Source organism: Bacillus rossius, chromosome 1 (genome assembly GCF_032445375.1).
Source record: "Bacillus rossius redtenbacheri isolate Brsri chromosome 1, Brsri_v3, whole genome shotgun sequence".
In the NCBI taxonomy this organism is placed as follows: Eukaryota; Metazoa; Arthropoda; class Insecta; order Phasmatodea; family Bacillidae; genus Bacillus; species Bacillus rossius.
Genome location: NC_086330.1, coordinates 282,361,980 through 282,384,090, shown reverse-complemented (window position 1 = coordinate 282,384,090; position 22,111 = coordinate 282,361,980). Strand labels below are relative to the sequence as shown.

The following is a 22,111-nucleotide window of genomic DNA, read 5'->3' as shown; positions in this document are numbered from 1 at the left end:
TTTGAGATATCTGTCACAAAAAAAATGTCTTATTAAAAAAATTAAAAACCTTTTGTTTGAACAAGATTGTTTTAGATATGAAGCGTCTGTGTGCATAATAGTGTGAAATCATATATCCCATAATTATAAATGAAAAATCCCCGATGGCAGCCAGTCGGAAAGGTAGATTTCGCCGTGCGGCCTACCAATATAAAAATAAACTTTCTGAAAAATTCCATAAGTTTCAATAACTATGTAAAATCTTATGAATATTTCTAGAATATCCAATGTAACAATAAATTGCAAATTAATTGTTGGCTCAACAATATGTATGGGATATAAATCCAATCCAACAATACATAGACATTCATATTTACCTCAATTAGAAATTCTGAAATTCATAGGACCTAGATCGGAGAAAATATCGTGAAATTTTCTGTAAGTCACTCTGCAAAATCTACCTAAAAACGATCTGAGGAGAAAAAAAATTATAGTCGCGTACAAACTTAATTTATGGAGATGAACTGCGCGTGCACAACCAATACTATTTTTGATACATGATTGTTATGCTAACAGTTTTTGTTATGGTTTGCTGTCCTGTAAGCCCGCCCCACACGGCGCCCAATTTCTGCTTTATATTCTATTATACCCATGGGTATAAAAGTGGGTATTAAAATTTCATTAGCAGAAGTGAAGAAAGAATTCATTACTCCATAAACAAGATACCCAGAGTTCTAACAGAGAAAACAGCCAACATATTTGCCGACCAAGGCTAGTAAGTCGGGTTGGATAAACCTATTGCGTACATTTAACCAAATACTGAATATATATATCTTTATATATATATTTCTTGTGTGCGTGTGTATGTCACTGAACTCCTCCTAGACGGCTGGACCGATTTTGATGAAATTTTTTGTGTGAGTTCACGGGGATTCGAGGATGGTTTAGATTCACAATTGGATATTTTATCTTGATTCTGAGTTAAGAAAAAACTAAAAAAAACACGCTTTAAAAGCAAAAAAACTAAGCATTGTTGATAATTAGCCTCCATAGCAACGGGCTTTTGCATTGTTGTTGCCTTCTGCGTAAACATGGGAAAGGTTTTTGGTAACGGCAGTGGCGCGCCCAAGAGGAGGGGTATGTATAATGAGAAGATACAAAATGTCCAGCGTAGAAATACTTACCGCCATATCCATATCCCACAAAAAGTACATTTGGGCAGGACAATGTCTGTCGGGTCCGCTATAAAGATATATAGAATATATATATGTAGAAAGATATATAGAGAGATTGAGATATAAATAGAAAGATAGATAGAGAGATAGAGAATTAGAGAGATAAAGAGAGATTCTTAGTATACGTTTAAAAAATTAAAAAATTTATTGAGGCATTGCAACGCATGCCGGGGATTATCTATATATATTCTTACCTACTTCTATTAAATTTCAGGTGGATGTTAACATTGTCATTCCAGTTGAATAAATTTTTTTGACAAATTAGTTGTTATTTATACTTTTTGTTTCATTTTGGACTATGTTTTTTGACGTGACAACGTCTAATAAATCGATGAACGCCGGCTGCACGCACGAAAAAGTGTCCCACTACGGATGTCCCACTACGGATGTTCCTGTTTGCTCATTGTACGCATGCGTGGCATCTCTCTTCATGCTCATTGTACGTATGCGTGGCATCTCTCTTCCACTCGATTGGAATGACCATCGATTTGACTTTTCAATCATATTTTCGTCGTTTGAATTATTAATATTATGTAATTTAACGATCGTCCACCGATTTTCAGCACAATCGGTACGGTTATTTAAAAGTAATGTTGAATATTCAAATACGTTTTGAACCAACAATGGTGCTTTACAGTTACACACAATAATTCAAATTACAACCGGAATCTTTTGCACAATTTTTTAAAAAATATTGTAACACCTTATAAATAAGTTTGGTGTATTTGGGATGCGTATTTGTTATAAAATCGAGGTTTTAAAACGAAATAATATTATTCCCCTACCATGAACAAATATTTATAAAGGTATATATAACATCTGAAACTATCAATTACTAAATACGGCTTCGTGGATGAGCGGTCAGCGGCGCTATTTTCTAATTTTAAGGTTGTTGGTTCGAATTCCGGCAGGTGTTAGAATTTTTTTTTTGAACTTGAAAAATAAATACGGTGCACGTAACATTTCAAAAGTAATAAATATATTTGAATAATGATTGCAAATAAAAGTAAATTTATTAATTAAATTGTACATTTCATTTCACTACTTTGTATCCATACAAAATAGTGATAATTCAATAAAAATGATTCAATTTTATTCATAAAAGTATGCAGAGGTAGATTTTATCATACAAAAGATAAAAAAATTAAAAAAAAATTATTTCTCAAAGAATATAACATTTTTAATGCCTAAATGGTTTGGTTGCAAAAACCTATTACGGCTCAGTCTCAGGCCGAATATGATATTTCCTTTTCTTCTGGATCAATCATTTCATCAATGTTTTGTTATGACGTTGTCACGTTAAACTATCGTCCGTAAACCGACTTTATAGACAACCATTTTTTACTTAATTCAAAGATTTGTGGTGTGTACATGGAGTGATATCTCTATTAATTTCTATACTCCTTTGGATAAGCGGAATATGGCCATCACAGTTTTACATATAAACAAATCCTACAAATGTTTTAAACATTATGACAAATAAAAAATAGTTTCACAAACATCCTTAGTTTTGTTTGGTGTGTATATTTTGAAGTTTAATATTATGTATGTACGTAAATTCTTAAACATAGAGTTATTTATTAATTTATTTAGAAAATTATTCATAGGTAGGTAATAAGTTTTCCTTTATATCTCTTTCGATTTGAAGTGTTTCCGAGCCATTCGGGGTCCTCAAAATCACCACATCTCCCCCCCCCCCCCCCCCAGGTGGTTAAAGCCCCAAAATTTCGAAAGTTTAAAATTTTTTAAAAATCTTTCTCTTTCGATTTTAAGCGTTTTCGAGCCATTCAGGGTCCTCAAACCCCCCGATCCCTCTGGGAAAAAGCCCCAAAATTTCGATAATTTTAGGGAATTTCAAATATCTATTCTTTCGAGATGGAGTGTTCCGAAACATTCGAGATCCTGAACCTCCACCCCCCCCCCCCCCCCCCCCCCCCCCCCTTTTCCACAAAAGTGAAAGCCACAAAATTTCGAAAAATTGGAGGAAATTGTATTACAATTAATTCATTACGAACTAAAGTGTCCGGGGCATGGTGGAACTTTTACCCAAAGTCGACTTCGCACCCAATTTTGCGGGAGGGGGTGGGGGGGGGGGGGGAAGTGCAAAACCCCAAAATTACGAAAAATTTCAAAAATTTCTTAAATTTAAGTATACTTTTTTACTATTTGGAGTGTTTCCGAGCCATTCGGGGTCCTCAAACTACCCTCTCCCCACAAGGAGTCTAATACCCAATAATAAAAAAATTTCCCAAACTTTCGAAAACCTATTATCTTTCGGTTTGGAGTGTTCCAAACCATTCGAGGTCCTGAACATCCACTTTCCGCAAAAGTGAAAGCCCCAAAATTTCGAAATATAAGAATATATATAATTGGATTTTGGTATGTATGACGTCCATAAACTCTTACACCGTTTGACCGATCGTCATGAAAGTTGGCACATCGAAGTGTTTTTATCATGAAGAAGGTTTTTATGCTATCCATTTTTTTTGTAACTCGCCGCTGATGGCGCTGTAGCGCATTAACTTCTAAACCTTTCAACCGATCGCCATGGGTAAAAAGAAAATCATAGGTCACATATACACAAACAGTAATTATGTGTCATTTCTTAATGTCCAACACACTAGACATATCGCTATCCATTTTGCTGTATTTCGCGGACAATATATCACCCGGTGTTCAGCCCGGGCAAAGCCGGGTACTGCAGCTAGTGTATATATATATATATATATATCGTGCCCACTGTTAAAGTCGTAAGACTGTGGGCATGTAACAAATATGTAATTAACTAAAATTGCAACGGTTTATATTGAAAATTATGTAATTCGGTGAATTATTTTTTTTAAATATTTATTTTGCTTCACTTACAAAAAAATATAGAGAAGTTGATTCAGTGTTTAAAAACAAGATCATAGCAATTTTGAAACTAATTTTTTTTAAAAAATATATTAACTAAAATTCTGGGCGAATTAGCAAAATATGCACACTCTCAATGGAAGTATTTTCACCACATTCTACAAACATATTAATAAATCGACAGATTCTGTTGGACACATGGTATATAAAAATTGAAAATAGGCATGAAGGTCTCGGAGGCTATTTTAGCAGTAACTTTTAAACACTGAAATTGTTTTTATAAATGCATATGTAAAATCTTCTGCCTTAAATTATTTTAGGGTCATCGTTTTTAACACGACTTTAAGTGAAAATTCCAGCAGGCAAGGATAATAAAATTTTGTAAGCTCATTTTGTTAACGCTTGTTTTTATATATAGCAGCAATATTAAATTAAGTTAATTCGTTCGCTAGTTAACCCCCCCCCCCCCATATTGGAAAATATTACATCATCAACCTCTCTGTTAAAAAATGATTTAAAAAATACAATCCAGTCACTAAGATTGGCGCACCATCTGTTGTAAGGTTCAATTACCAGCTGCATTCTTAGACTTCAACGTTGGGAAAGCAAACCGTATGTGCTGCCATCTAATTTGTGAATTTTGTACTTTGTACTCATTTGGAGAATGGTTCCAACATTTGTCAACAGGGGCGACACACGTAACGACATCTATCTTCGAAAAGATTCGTAGGGCAAACGACTTTAGGGCAAATGCCTGTAGGGCAAACAACTGTAGGGCAAACGCCGGCAAGCATTCATTTTCGGATTATTGAAAATTCGCAAACTTTTAGTGCAAACGCCTGTAGGGCAAACGACTGTCGAAAAACTTCTTTTAGGGCAAACGCCTTTAGGGCAAATGCCGGAGCTTGGTCCGAATGTGATTATCAAACATTTTGTGCAAACGCCTTTAGGTCAAACGCCTGTAGGGCAAACGACTTTAGGACAAACGCCTGTAGGGCAAACGCTTTTAGGGCAAACGCCTGTTTGGAATGAGGAATGCGAGAATATGCTTCGAAAATGCGTTTAGGGCAAACGCCTGCAGGGCAAACGACGCACTCCCAAACTACCAGATTTACTTCAGAAATATGTTGCTTCAAAACGTCCAACTGTGCAATGCTCATTAGATAAACTGTAAACTGAACGCGGAACAGCAGAATGTATCGTTCGGCAACTGTTGGCTGTGAACGGAAAAGCAAGAGCATATCCATTTCATCATCGTGGTGCAAATCGTTCTCTGTTATCATTTCGTACCGAGCTTGTTTCAGAACACTTAGTCTTAATATCTTCCATATTTCTGCCTGTAAGTCCAGCGCTAGACACGGAACGGATCTGCTCCATCATTAGTTGTTTAGTGGTTGCATGCCGCAAAATTTCTTTAACTTGTTTACTCTTTATTCCCCGCAATTGTGTGAACGCAACGTGATCTCCGGTGTGGTTTTCTGTAACACAACCCATACTATGTCTACTTCAATGTTCCCATCAGGCATGCTGACATCGAACTTGAAAGTTTTGCATACACGCTGCTTGGTGGAATATTTGCACACAGCGTAGCCTAACTAGCTGGAGTAGCCATTTTTTTTAAAAACTTTTAAAATGAAGAACGAAGTTTTTTTCAACTTATGTAACATACCGTCTTCAATCTCGTCCCGAAGGAATTCTTTATTTAGCTCACCTTTATTTCCCCCGTCAATGACTTTCTCTCCTTGTAACAAGAAGTTACCTTCATGTGTGCTGTATTTACTAATGTGTTTAGTCCCTACGACGTTACACTGGCAAATCCCTGCAATGGTAGTTTTAAAAATAATTTTGCTGTCAATGATATTTACTTCAACTTTGAATGATTTACGTGAAGCCGATAGCTGTGTCCGTGCACAGTATCCGTACACATGGAAACACGATGTTCCGAATGGTTGAATCACGGACAAAACAACAACGCAAGACAAATTTAAATTGGACTTGAACAATTTTTGTATTTTTCCTCGCAGTGTTTTTTGTGACATGGTTGTATAATCAGATTCCAAAGAAAATGAACAAACATGCTGTAAATTACAACTGTTACTCGAAAAACACTGTATGTACACATCAGTATGGTGGGGTGGCAATGTTGAATCATCTGACGCTGGGAGATCAGATCCCATTTGGTTTATAAGCAAATCGGCAGAATTATGAAACTATCTACGCGCGAGAATGTTGTTGCATAATTTGGCCACGTATCTTATATTATTGGATGTACATTTAATATGTAAATCTGCTAAAATTGGTCACGTGAAATCACGCACATTCGAAGAAATAACTCCATATTTTTCTATCAAGGGCAATATTTCACTGACTCTTACTGCTAATCTATTTTTTTCCCCCGGCTTCTTACGGTTCTGAGTTACACATTCATTACTGATGTCCATGTCATTCTAACTAGAACTGACATCAACTTTTGCGCTAGATAGGGGAGAGAAATAGTTTCGAAGTTTTAAACTAAACTCTCTATTTTCAGTACTTCTAGTTATAGTGTTATTAACTCTACGTTTCTCTTGTCTTTGCGGTGGTTGAAAGTGATTATTGGTAGCGCTGGCTGACGAATCCTTGCAAGACTGACTTTTTTTGTAATACGAATGGTCGGACAGACTATGTGCGGGTATGTCATGGCGATGGTGGTGCTGGCTAATTACAGTTATTTTCTGTCCGTACGCAATACCCTTGAGAATACGTTGTGGCATCTTAGTTACTTCAGCAAATGATTTTGCAGCAATAAGCTGTAAGTGCGGCACTGTAGGAAAGAGTGACAGTTGCTGAGTGCTGAGAATCTTAGCAAGGTGCTGCCTCATCACATTACCTTTATGCATAAGTCTCTGTTTCGGGTTGAACACCGTATCCCAAAGACGTAGCAAATGCTACAGCATAAACCTCACAGTCTATCGTATTGTGTTGCCCCTGAACTTTATGAAATACGATTTGAGTGTTAGCAGGGTACAAACGGTTCAAGCAAGAAGTCGCTGAATTTTTTAAAAAGTTTTCATTCAAGTGGTCGTAGACGTGAATACTCTTTCCATCAAAATGTACGGTAATATAATGACCCAAATTTATTCTTTCAGAATTAAATAAAATCTGAATGTGTCCATCTCGTATTGGTAGAATTGCTGCGGGTTCCAATGCAAAGATGCTGTCAACTGGTAACATCACATGCCTAATGGTTTTGTTAAAAATCGACGCAAAATCATTTATGTGGTCTGACAATAGTCAATCACCGAGCAAGATACTACAGTAATTTTCATTTGGCAGGTCAAGTAGAGGCAAGTCTACAAAATTACTTTTATTCCCGGTCATCCTAAATGTCTACAGTACGCTAACGTTCAGCGATCGCAAATATACAAAACGACACAAATATCACAGAATCATCAATAATAACTTAAGTATTAACTCAGAATGCAGTTTTTTCAACAAACATGGAAAAAAAAATCTCGAAGACGTAGATGCGAAAATAAAAATATTCTGAAAAAAAAAAAAAAGAGCATTATTAAAATAACTGAGCTCACGTCCCCTGAATAAAATCCCAGCCTCTGCCTCAAAGTTTTTATTATTAGTAAAAATAACTTCAGCGCTACACAGCATCGCCTCGTAGCTCCTTAAGAATGAACCACAGCAGACGCCACCCAGAAGACGATGCTCCTTGCCAAAGATAACTCCACGTGGTGACACACCCACCCCAAGCAACCACCTGTTGCTAGGAAACAAAATGGCCGCCTCTAGACTGAGAATAACTTAGCCTCCTAACTCCTCCACTCTCAGGGGTTCCCCTTCCCCCTGGGATATGAATAGCATAGCCTCTTCTCCTACACCCCCTCTGAGGGGCCTATCCTTAACACAGTGATTTTACCGCCCGTTCCATAGTTGCCATCGGAGCTGTTGCCTCTCCCTCCTCATTATTAATTGTCTACTGACTTTCAGGGCAACTGTTGTTAAAATTCACCTAAATCTCCTCTCTTCGTTCCACTCCACATAATTTCTTTGTATGATTATTATGCTCTACAGGCATTTGAAAATGGTTTTACTTCAGGAAAGAACATTATGTCAAATGAGAACCGGAAAATAAAACGAATTATAAGCAAGTCTTATTGAAATTTACAATAAGTCTAAAGTTTTTTTTTTGTAATTTAATTGCTTTAATAATAATTACTCTCAAGATGTAATCATGAATTTTCTGTGAATAAACATCACTATATTTAGGGGCTAGATAAAATTAACAATGCTTATAAGTTTCAAAATAAAGATTCATTTATCTTTAAACACGTGAAAACATACCAACCTTTTTATTTTGTGCTGTTTGTGTTATGAACATCAGGCAGGTACAGTTTCTTTTCTGGTGTCCCATTTCATTTGCACGAAACCAATTTAATTTAAACATATTTTTGTTACAAGTAAATAATACACAAATACTTTGTTCGACTGACACAATGAACTTGTTAACAAAACCATGTATGATATACAATGTGTACAGGAGCAGAAGATAAGGTAAACTACAATGTAATTCTGGATATAGAAACCGCAAGAGTTATCTTACATTACAATTAGTACACTAACACTTTACCAGAGAACAAACAAATATGTGTGGGAATTTTCACAACATTGTATTAAATTTTTCTAACTTCTGAATTCACTCAATGTAAAGTAAATTTAACTATCTGCAACTTCTTATGCAAGCAGTTTTTTTATTCTCAAAGAAAATAAAAGGTAATGTAAATAAAAAATACATACCCTTTTTCAGTTAACAACACTGCCAAGCGAATAATTCTTAAACTATTTCACATACAAAAAAAACCCTAATATTCTTGTAAATATGTAACGCTTTTCAATTTCGTTTATGATACATTTTGATATTATGATATATAAGTGAAAAAGCAAAAAAACATGTCCATCTCTACCCTCCCACTTCCTTTACTAATTATAATATATATTAGAACGTTTAGAATGCTGACTTCATAATTAGTCCAAATGAGGCCCTTAAGTACTTTCTTACCGTCCCACCATTTTCGTCTAAAAACCCCTCATTGGCTGAGCTTAAATGTCACTATTAAGTTTGTATGCAAATTACATGATGTAGATAGTGAGAAAGGACACTATTAAATTAATCAAAATAACACCGTATATGTAGTTTGTAGCTAAAGCAACATGTGCACAGCTAACACTTAAAAGTTTATAAATGTGTCAATAGCAAGTAACATTTTTTAATATATTTACAACATTCACACAAAGCTCATCTTTTTGCTCTTTCGTACACACTGAACGTCTACACAACTCAATTTCAAACAAATTTAAAGCATTTTTTTAATTTTGGAACACCAATAAATGTTTGTGTGCTGTATGTCAATGAATGTTGCATTAAAAGGTTTGTCCATTTTACCTACAACCTTTTTTTAATTTTAATTTTTCTGTAGAGTTGCTAGTTTCCTTGAATTACCTTTTGTTTTATTTCCATTGTTTTTATTTTTACAATAATTGTTCAACAATGCATTTGCAGATGACCTTAAAACAAGTGCCCTAATTTTGTGTGATTTATGTCCATTTTCACATACTTCCCATCCAAAACACTCTTTAGCATTAAGGTTCAGCTGTGAGAGTGAAGAAACTACATGTCTTTGATTTGTTGTTTTCAGAAATTGGTTTTCGTACTCTGTGCTAGTCAATTTGTGAACAACAATGTAAGTGTATGTGACTCCTCCAATGGCAATATTCTGTGGATAAAGGCGGCCACCGCTATCAAGATTATGTATCAACTTATATATAAGATCACTGTCCATTGACTTATCTGTTACAAGAAATTCTTTAAATGACTGACATTGCAGTTCCTTTTGAACTACATTAGCACAATAACCAGAAAGTCTTCATTGACTTCAAAAAATATCACTACTGATCACGGTTATACCAAGAAACAGTTTAACATCATTGTTCTCTACACTTTCCGAACAGTTATCATTTGTTACAGGCTCACTTACATTGACTAGACACTTCAGTTTCTGTTGCAAAACAGTTAACATTTGCAACTTCTTTTCTACCTCAAAAACCTGCCTCACTGACACATTATACTGACACCCTGCTAACTGTCTGTATAAGCCAAACCGAGCTTCTAGAACATCAGTTTGAACAGTTACCTCCAGAAGACCATATGTTAAATACTTAACAGCTGCATGTGTTTCTTTACTCAGTGTTCCAGATTTCAATGAAATGGCTGCCCATCTGTCAAGACTACATAGAAATATTCTCAGGTATGCTGCTCTTCGTAGGGGCTCTTGCATTTCGTCTTTTAGCTGAACACCTTTGAATGGTGTTTTGGTGTTTACAATTTTCCACCATGTTAGGATTATGCCAATAAACTTTGCGGTACCTTCACAGTGTTGCAGATTATGTTTGTTTTCCAGTTCACTAAGAGCTTCAATAACAAACTCACTGAACACTTGTGTAACAGGTTTGACATTTTGTCTCTCCAAATTGGAAGGCCACAAGGCCTTGAGTGACAGCTCATAGCCAAACTTCGACAACACTTGTCACATTCCAATTTGTAGAGTTCTCTCAGAGTTTCAATAGAAGCTGTAAACATTTCTGATGACTCATCAAAGCTCAGGAAAGTGATGCATACACCATTCTTTTTTTGATTCAGCCAGTTATTTCTTATGCAATTAAGGATATGTACAAGATCAATGATATAAAACAATAGTCGTGTTGGGTCACTGGTGTGTGGATAAACTATGCTAAGTTTTGGTGGGCATGAAAACATTGACATTGCTTTCCTGTTAATGCTGTTGTTGTCTGTAATTACACACACAACCTTCAAATGAACTGTTTAAAGACCTACGATCACCTTCCTTAGTACATTATGAAGGATTTCTCCTGTAAGACTGTTCACAGGAAGTATGTGTACAACATCCTTATATGATGAAAAAAGACTTTGAACCATGATCACGTGGGCACTGGAAGCAGCATTTTCAGAATTAAAGCTAGAACCTACTATGTTTCCACTCATTGTAATCTAGAATCTGCTTAATATGGATTTCATTTAACATAAAACAACATGACGTTCTTGGGGTGTAAGCTGAGATACCTTATTTTTCAAATAGAACAAAAAATTTCTTCCAACTGCTCTGTTTCTGGACCAGATTTAAAGGATTAACATAATATGCGTATTGTATTGAGATGTTGAAGAATGATGTTGCCTGAACTTCTAATGAACTTCTATGTATGAGATGAAATTATAGAAACAAGTGATGCAAATACAAACAAGTCCAATTTTCGGCTGCTGGATCACTCTAACTGGGTAGATAAAAGGTTAACAAACTTCTGGTGTTCATAATCACTGTTAATAGTGTCAAGTAATGATTTCACCACTGCGTATTTGTTACTTACTTTACACTGACCATGGTGAAGATTTTCAACTGTTGTTAGGACATCTGTGATTATGTTTATGTTGTTCACTTTCAATGAAAAATTTAACTGAGAGATTTTTTTAACTGCACTCCTTGATAATATCATGTTAAAGTCATATCACTTTTGATGGTAACAGTATATATCAAAACTGGAGCATCTTTAAAGCTGATGTGGACTTATGCGAGTTTATCTGGACGATTGACAAGATACCAAAAACTTATGTCTTAGCACTTTTTCATAGTAAAACTAATTCGTCATAAGTACTACACACATGTTTACTTTCATAATAAGCATAGGTTTGTAAACTTTCAGCAGTAGAACGTTAGACTGCTGCTGCTTCTTCCTTGGCGAATCACGAACTGACTGCAAGTCCGATGATAAATAGGAGGGGCAATTGGGAAACACTGACGGAACTGCACCATCTTTCAGTTTTGGTCTTTCCAAAGGTGCTGTCAGAGTTGTCCCAGATTTCTCATCAAAGTATACTGGTTCTCACAGTACTTCAGGACTCTAAAAATGGACCGCAAACCTACAAAATAAATTGTATCTTTTTATATGCGATGTTTGTGGTAAATTACCGGTTACATATTTTGAGTTATTATTTACACGGACGAGTAACACGCTAAGTTTTATCAGGCCTTCTAGCATGATTCCCACCTAATATTGCTCTTCCATTCATTTTCACATTTTTTATTGTTGGTATCCTTTCCTATTTAAATTCTATTGAAACAATTTTGTAAGCTGCATTCCCGTAAGCAGACATTCTTTTATTTATTACTCAACACGAAGAACATATGACATAGATATGCAACCTGGTGTATCATTATGTTGGCTGTGCATATACAGTCAGTCACACAAGAATGTGCTGCTTATAACTTCAAAGTTAAGCGTTTGGGGTATCGATGATTGGTATTTTCAAACTTAGAGGTCTAAGAGCTCTAAGAGCTCTGATGCAAACGTCTTAACGCCGTGGCTTTCACTTTGGACCAATTCGAACGTTGTAACGCTCGGACCAGTCGCAACGTGCATTCTGTTGCACATCTGTATGCACATCTGTATGCACATCTGTATGCACTTTGCATGTGCAGCCAGACTAGCCAACATCTAATGTATGCCCTAAGCGCAGCTAGTTACGCGCGCTCGTTAGCTCGTTACCTATTCTACGGGATTATCGCGTGACCTCTTTTGATCTCAAATTAAAAACATCAAATTGTGGGTGATTTTTTTATTGGCAAAAAGAATAAAGCGTTGCATTGTTCTTAAGCATACATACATGATACATAAGCATGAAAATAGAAAAATTAACCTACAGTTATCATATACCTTTTTTTTTATTTTTTTTTAATTACAAACTAAGACAGACTATTACAATCTTTGTGGTTGTGCTGTGAGGCTAAAAACTATAAACTAAGACACACACTTACAAACTATGATGTTACGATGTACCGTTAAAATTATAAGCTAAGACACGTTTTGTTACTCTGTTAATTGTAAATTTAGAAGCTAGTACATATTTTGATGTGTTCTTACCGTAGAACCTATAAACTAAGACACACTATTACAAACTACAATGCCATGTTTTAACTCTAGAAACTATAAGCTAAGACATACAAACTATAAATGACAAACTAATAAAATGAGGTAGGTCGTTGTACGATAAGTATTTGCGGCGATAATGAATATTGACTGCTTAGAAACTATAAGGTGAAGCTGAAACGGTCAAGCATTTTAACTAAGACATGATTATCTTCTAAAACGTATACAATTCCCCGTACAAAGTAAAAAGACAATGTATAAGATATTAATCCAGCGATACATAACGAAAATATTTCAGTAAAATCAAGATAAACGATAGCCTTCATAGATGGTGGCGATTACATGAAAAAAAAAAATTGTTAATGGACAATTAACATTTCCAATAATCATTGAGAATCTTGCTCCTGGGGTTGCCAATTCTGATACCCATGATGCAGTTGTTCTTCGGGAGAAGTTTCCACCATCTCCTCCTGTGCACGCGACCTGGTGGGGTCCGTGTACTAAAGACAAAAAATTAACATTAACACTATTGCTCAGAGGTTCCAACTGGGTTTGTCGGAACAGAGATACTCACGTCCATCGAATGATGGGCGTTCATGAATGTCACATCGGGCCTCGCCTTGACATTGCTAATGCTCCACGCCACCAACACCATCAGGACCCTCAGAGTCTTCATTTCGCAAGATACTTCACAACGTCCACGAACTGCAAATGAAAAAAACGAAAATGTACTTTTCAGCTGTAAAACAGAACCTCGGTCCCTAGAACATACAAAATAAAAATTGAGAAAAGAATAAAAATATTAAGGAGTACTTACATGAAAAGTAGAACAGTGGACACTGAGTCACTGGTTCACACTGTTGCTTCAGAGGTACTTGAAACACAGCCGCTATCGGATAGCTAGTGCTTTTCATAGGGTGATTTGGGACTTTATATAGCTTTCCTCCCAATTACAGGACAACACAATATTTACTAAAATTAATATAGAATGATGCACTTGAGGGAAATACTAATTAGGTAATAATCCTTAAATAAAATAAAACCACAAATTGTTATCATGGAACAATAATAATCGGTATGTATAATTACGTCATGCGTTGCGAAATTGTTAAAACGTTAAATACCAATTCTAATATTTTTTCCTCGACTCTTGATGTCAATTGAGTATCTTCCACATCTATACCTCATTACTAAATGACATAGAATAGTAATTGTATCTGGATTACGCAGTAAACTCGCACATGACGTGCTCGTAACTCATAAGTTGTTTTGACCGTTGAAATGTTAATACGTTAATTTGTTTGTTGAACTTATTGAGATACTAGCTCACAGGCAACCTAGAGACCTCGTGCTATTATACGGAGCTATCAATAAGAGCGCTCTACACGTGACTATCCGGCGATGAATAGAGCTCTCGGTAAAACACAATAGAATCAAGTGGGCACTGACTGCGCTATCGTTGCAGAAAAAATCATGCATTTTTCGCCGGCCTATCATCCGTGGCTGTGGCCCGTTGAAGAACATGCCGCAATGCACGTAACGACTTGGCGACATTGTGCAGAAAGGCCAGTTTCACCCTCGCGGCTCAGCCACTCGAGTCAGTCAGGCGAGATCGTTACTCTCGAACGGTGCAGTTGCATTAGAAGGTGCATCATCGCGGTACAACAGCATATCGTTGGCACCGAGTTTTAGTAGGCAGAAAGTGCGCGCTATCGGGGCGTTGGTAGGGTAAATTCCAGAATATCGCTTATCCTCATCCAAGTATGGTATATCGCTAAGGAAATACGGATAAGTGTGCTATTATGTATATTTAATTAAATAATTGTGACGCAAATTCAATTAGAATTTACAAAAATATTCCCCATGATATCGCAGCTACCAATTAATATTTTCACATGTAGGGATATACCTAACTTAAATACGAAATGCCACAATATTTATCGTTAATAACATGTTTTTCATTTTTCCCATGGTGCTGTTGTTTTAGGCATGCCATTTAATTTAATACCTAACAACAAACAAAATTTACTAATTAATAACGTAACTGCATCTTAACATTGTGAAATTGCGGAGCAACCGGTCTACGGTCTTCCCGAACGTACCTACATGCTACATCGCCGTAATCTCGCTGTCCGAGAGGGTATGACGAACGATGGTCGCTCGCAATTCTTATGCAACATATGATATTGACATTTAAGCACAACATGTTGCGCTTTGCATCTTGACACTTGCGTCAAGCTTATAACATCATACTTTTCATCACGTTCGAGCTTCTTGGACTTACACAGACACACACATACACAGACTCTGGCATTGCACACAAGGAAACTTGCCTATTGTTTCTATCAACGTCATGTAACGTTAAGATAACTTAATGTGAAGTGGCAAAGGTCTTGGAGCAGGTATGAGGGATGGCCAAGCATCATACATAGGTTTTTATTGAGAAGCTCACCAGCCTGCTAGGATCGCAATGTTATGTTACGACGAGTTTAAGTTTTGCAATATGATGTCCATGGAAACTTATGTGCAACAGTTATCAGACCTGTGTGCAACGTCTGGACATCTTTTACAGCATTTTGTGTCAGGAATGCATTAGGGAACGTGTCACGACACCGCCAGACTTGTCTATAGCGAGAAAAATTTGAGTGCATTATTCCTCCGATGCATCCTAGTGCATCAGGTGTTTGTTAGGATTGTGAAATTTGAAGTTGCACATCGATGTGGATTCAGGAGATAGAGGCCCTACATTGCTGTGTTCCCGACTGTAGAAGTAATTACATCATATGCAGTGGATAGTTTTTCATAACATGTCAATTAAAAATTAGTAGTACATTATCTGTGATTGATTGATTTGTCAAAGTTACTAGGTTAATTGTAATAACTGTAGTGTAGCTTAGAAGTGAAACAATTTCCCCAATTATATCTGTGCAACAGTTGTAGTAGAGTACAAAGCAGTGTTGCCAAGTGTAAAACAATTGCTTTAATGTGGTATTGTTGAGGGAAAACTCTAGTGAAGTGCTTCATTGTACTACATGCGAATGTATTACATGCAGAACTCTTTAAAAAACAGCCACACACACACTACTAAAATTGTTGGGTGTATACAATTTATGCTGAATTTGAAATAAGAAAAGCTATATGTCTATGACTTTTTATTCAGAATATTTGCGCAGTTCCGTTCTATATTCATAAAAAATAACATTTTGTAAACAAAATTTTATTAAGCACGACTATTATGATAATTGCTAACAAAAGTTAACTACATTCACTTAAATCAGCAGAGAATATTATTATTATATACACACTGCAGTAGATGTATTGGTATACTCTATACAAAGTTGTATTTATAAACATTTTAAAAGTCTTTTATATAAATGACAAAATAGTTTTCTTGACACACACACACACAGGAGAAAAATTTTAGTGCTGTATTTCTTGACAAAAGCAACATCGGTAAACAATATACCGATACAAATAATATACATGTAAGAAGGGAATTGAGAACAAACAAATTAAAAGTAACTTCAATGCTTCTCATTGCACATGTTTAATTGATATGCTGGGTGTGTAGTATACTTTTGACAGCTCCTACAATTAGAACGATTTCATGGAGTGTAGTTTAACTTGACATGAATTATAACTCAGGTGTATAAAATAGCAAATTATGTAGCTTATATTAAGATACAGTGATGAATTTGGCATGACGAAATGTATTTGTGCAGCCTGTTTCTGCTGTCTTTTTATATAAAATGTCTATGCTAATATCCAACTCAGAAAAATTTTATGCATATGGGCAATAGTATTGTTATCAATAGAGAGCTTTTTCATTAGAACAAAAACATAACCACTTTATAAACACCTACGAATTCAGTGTTAATGCTTGGTACTTTTAGGCCGTGATCGAAATGGTTAATTTTTATGTAGAAATTTTATTAAGTGTAATTAAACTCGGCCGTTGTCAGTAAACATTTCCATACATCTACAAATATACAAAAGAACAAAGTTTATAAATGTTTCAAAATAGACTTATTACAACAAATGTCAAAAAATTATCTTTTTCTAATTATGAGTAGTATATAAGCTAATTGCAATATTTACCAATTATTTTTAATATTTCTTGCGACCATTACAAGCAATTATTTGTTTTTAAACATATTACAATATCTTCGCGTGTTTCTGAAAGTTATAAATTACACAGCGTGAGTTTTGAGATGACTTAAATTTATTTACATCTCTAGACACAAAATATGTAATAATAAACCCTAAAATGTGTTTCCAAATTATTTTATTGAAAATTGGGCACATTACATTTTATACAAAATATGCAGTTTTGGACATGGCGTAATATTATTTATTATTACTTATTAAGTGCGTTTTAAAGAATAATCTTACTATGCGGATGATTATGGTACAAAACCATGCTTATTGCTGTATACTATTTTGATGTAATTTCATTTGTCTAAACATGTTGTATGTTTTAAAAAATTTTAAACCAGAGTGATTAAAACACGGATTAACAAATGGCAAAATCCCTAACTGAATATTAGCACTATAGGCAAATAAATACTGGAAAGAGTTAATGCACAACTTACCCTGGAATATTTTGTGGGTATAAAGTGTTCCTGTGGAAATGTTTTTAACCACGCATTTTTACTATTTTCACTGTTGGGAAATGTGAAGATGTGAAACTTTCGGACCACCTTCATAATCTCCACGACATTGTGGAACAGAACACTTGTATACCATGACACATTAATTATGCTCACTCGCGACAGATGTATTTAAAAGTAACGTACAACGCGCCGTGGAAATACTCCTGCTACGGTCAAGGCAAGGAGCATACAAGGATAAAGAGCGGTAACTAAATGTTATTTTATTGTCCTTGCAGCAACATCGAAAATGTGCTGCCATCAGTGAACCATCATCTGAAGTTTTTGTAACATTCGCCATCTTGGGCACATTATAGCGGCTACTTTTGTAGCTACGTCGAGCAACCGCGCACTTGGCAGGCTTTTCAAATACTTGAACTTAAAGAAAAAATTAAAAAAAAAAAAAAATATTGTTAAATTGTCAAATTTCTAATAAATTTTGAAGCTAAATCTAAAAAACGTTTCTTGCTATACCTAAAACGTACCTCTTACACAAAGGCAGAAATCCAATAATGAAATTTTAAAATGCTTTACAACCTAACTTTGTGTGTTTGTTTTGTTAGAAAAATAAGCCTTCAGATCAATTATCTATACCCCTTCCCATTTTACAATATAATTAATAGAAAGAGTGCTGGCATTAACATAGCATATAATTAAAAATTTTCAGGTGTTATTCCCTACAAAATTAGTTTATAGCAATATGCAAAACTATTCCCTTAGCTGTGAAGCATTCGCCACTATTCATTATATTTGCATTGTATGGGACTCCATGATAATTATTTTCCTGTATTTTAAAATCTACTATGAAAACACTTAGTACATAGGAAAACAGTTACCTTGACAGATTGTAAAAAAATGTTGGTAAGTCCAATGGGTTACAATAGTATTCAGAAATAAATTTTTACTAATACAGTACACTCCCGATTATCCACAAAATTAAGTTGTAGGGCCATCATGGATAGTGAAAATCGCGGATAATCTGAAAAACAGCAAAAAATGAGAAACAAAAAAGGAAACATTAATTTCAACTTAAAAATCTAAATATTTTTGTACAGTAAAAGTTATAATACATTTCAGTAATGTAAACATAAAAGTGCTTGGTACTTGCTGCGTGAGTTTCGAGAAGGCATGTGGCGTTTTACTGTATACTGCACACAATACACTTGTCAGTAGAGTTCAAATTTACTCACTTGTAATAAAATACAGATTTACATATGTGCTGTATTTTTTGTAACATGTGCGGATAATAGGGAGTTTATTGTAACATGTGCGGATAATAGGGAGTTTATTGTAACATGTGCGGATAATAGGGAGTTTATTGTAACATGTGCGGATAATAGGGAGTTTATTGTAACATGTGCGGATAATAGGGAGTTTATTGTAACATGTGCGGATAATAGGGAGTTTATTGTACATTTAATTTTTTTTCTTGATTTTCACCATTCCAGAAAATTTGCACCTTATGGAGATGTAGGTGGTACTAAACAACAAATAGTATGTTGCATCATTCTGAATTGAATACAGTGTAATGCTAATGCAATGTTCCTATTTATAACATTTTCCTGGTAACGAAGTTGGTTTACCACATGTCAAGATAATATCCTTATTCTTGGTGACTTTAATGTGCCTGGTGTTGACTGGTCCAACTTACATTCAAAAAATGTAAATCCTATTGGTATGACATCCAAAGCTAAAGCTGTGTTCCACTTTATCTCAGGTTTGGGTTTGTCCCAATGTAACGTCACTCAGCCTCCTATCTACCTTTTGGACCTATGTTTTTCTAATTTACAGCATTGTGTGGTTAGTAAAGCCTTAGAGTCATTAATTAAATAAGACACATTCCATTCGGCTCTTATTGTTAATATTGAAATAATTCTAACAATCAGAAAAGAAAATACATCTTCAACCTTTATAAAATATTAAAAAGGAGACTACTTAAGTTTGTATAATGCTATTAAAAATCATGATTGGTCTATATTATATAACACTACTGACGTGAATATTATGGTAGACATTCTAACTACTACAGTTAATCAATATATTATGAGTTACATTCCTGTCACTGTGAAAACTACTTATAGTTACCCGCATTGGTACTCAAAGCAACTTATACGAACACTAAAACATAATAAACATTTTCATAAATTATACAAAAGAAACATGAATCCTTATTACTATGCTCTATTTTCACAGAAACGTAAAGAGGCTAAATATCTCATTTCAAGAGACAAAAATTTTGGCGTTACATAAAAATCATGAAAGAAGGATACAATCAGCTATGCTCTCTCAAGGTCAATGATACTGTTACTAATGACACATTTGCGAACTATTTTTCTAGCGTATATGTAACTCCAGCCAATAACAGCACTCCTTTGATATCTGATAATACTGCTTGCTCCATTCCTATGTCCACTATTACTGAGAGTATTTTACCTTGGGGGATCAAATACTTGAAATCTACTATGTCAACAGGTCCAGATAGTATTACTAATTTCATAATAAAAGGATGCTCTCTGGTTCTTGTTCCTATCCTTCAGTTTATATTCAATAGCAGTATTAAAAACAGCATCTACCCTAATATATGGTAAACTGCCAAGGTCATTCCTATACATATAAAAGGTAGTAAATTTAATGTCACAAATTATAGGCCTATTTCTCTTTTAAATGGATTTGCTAAAGTTTTTGATAAAATAATATTTAAGCACCTTGATTTTAATCTCAAAAATAAACTATCTGACTGTCAGCATGGTTTCAGAATTGGCATATGTACTACTACCAATCTGATAACTTTCATAAATCCAATTTATTCTGAAGTGATAACCCGAGGCCAAGTGGATGCATGCTATTTTGATTTAGCAAAGGCTTTTGACACAGTAAACCATCAGATATTACTCAGCAAATTATCCACTATGGGATTGAGCGACAAATATATCAAATGGTTTGGCAGCTATCTGAAAGATAGGAAATAATTTGTTTCTATTAATAAAACTAAATCTGATTTACATATGGCAAACTCTGGAGTACCTCAAGGTGGTACCCTTTCTCCCCTTCTTTTCAACATTTTTATTGATGATATAACCAAAGCACTAAATTATTCTGTTGGTCTGCTATTTGCAGATGACCTAAAAATATATAGAAAAATTACTTCATTAAATGACTGTCACTTACTTCAACACGACATTTCGTCTGTTGTTGCATGGTGTAAGACTAATCTTGTTAAACTTTAACTACAGTAAAACCACCACAATAACCTTCTCAAGAAAATATCATCCTATTGTATTTGAATATAAACTAGACAATCGTACTATTGCAAAATCAAACTGTATTTTGCTAGATTCAAAATTATTCTTTCACAATCATATTGAAACACTTAGATCAAATGCTAATAAAATGTTAGCATTGATTAAATATATCACATTAAATGCATCTAATTTAGATTCAACACTTAGTCTTTATATATCCTTGGTGAGATCTAAATTTGAATATGGTTCTTTGATTTGGAATAACATTAATAAATCAGATAGTGACAAATTGGATAAAATACAATTCAAACTGATCAAAATTATAAACCTAAAAAGTAACATTAATCTAAATGTATATTTACACTCCCTTCTTGGTTCCTTACAATTAAGAAGAGAAATATTAGATGCATTATTTGTACACATTTGTTACAAAAATACAATTAATTGTAACTATTTTCTTCACAATACCTACTTTCAATCGTCGTAGTCAATCTTTAATTTGTACGTTAAGTAAAACAAATGATCTATTAAACGGAATAACTAAATATTACAATAAATATGCAAGGTTATTTCCTGAATTAGATAGCAAAATAAAATTAAAAAAAATTCAACTATTCCTAACTTAATTATTTTTTCTTGTGGTTAATAATCATATTGTTTCAAGTTAGTTTTTTTTTTTGTGTTATTCTTATTTCCTACATTATAAAATTTGCAAAGAAATTATTTACTAATTGTTAAATGTTGCATGTTGTGTGTATCGCTTTGTTTTGTTGTCTTGTATTTTGTAATTTTTTGTTCTGTCTGTATGTATCTGTGTTGTTTGTATCATGCCTACCACCCAAGGCCATACGCTGTAGGTAGGCATGCAACAAATATTAAATAAAAAAAAAAAACAATCACTCCATAGATAATATAGCTATAACTTACTGGTATGCAACTGCGACTTTGCTGAGACAATACGACAGTGGCGCAAATCACTCGGCCGGTTTTGGAACTACAGTAAAACTCGCTGAAAACGTTCCCGCGCAACACGTTTTCCCGTTTATTAAGTTAAAAAAATTATTCCCTTGATCACTTCCATATATCCCTATGTTAATATTTCCCTTTCATAACGTTTGTCTTTATATATGCTTCTTGCATATAACGTTCAGCGTTTGTGGGAAAA

General features: G+C 34.6%; 1 long non-coding RNA gene across 1 annotated transcript in view; it reads left to right on the top strand.

Moving 5' to 3' along the window:
- The window catches only part of LOC134527660 (uncharacterized), a 33,651-nt gene extending 11,809 nt beyond the window's left edge, over positions 1-21,842 (top strand). Inside the window, exon 2 of the long non-coding RNA XR_010074240.1 lies at positions 10,304-21,842. This is a non-coding gene — a long non-coding RNA (uncharacterized LOC134527660). The remainder of the gene's footprint in view (positions 1-10,303) is intronic.
- Positions 21,843-22,111: the final 269 nt, after the last annotated feature.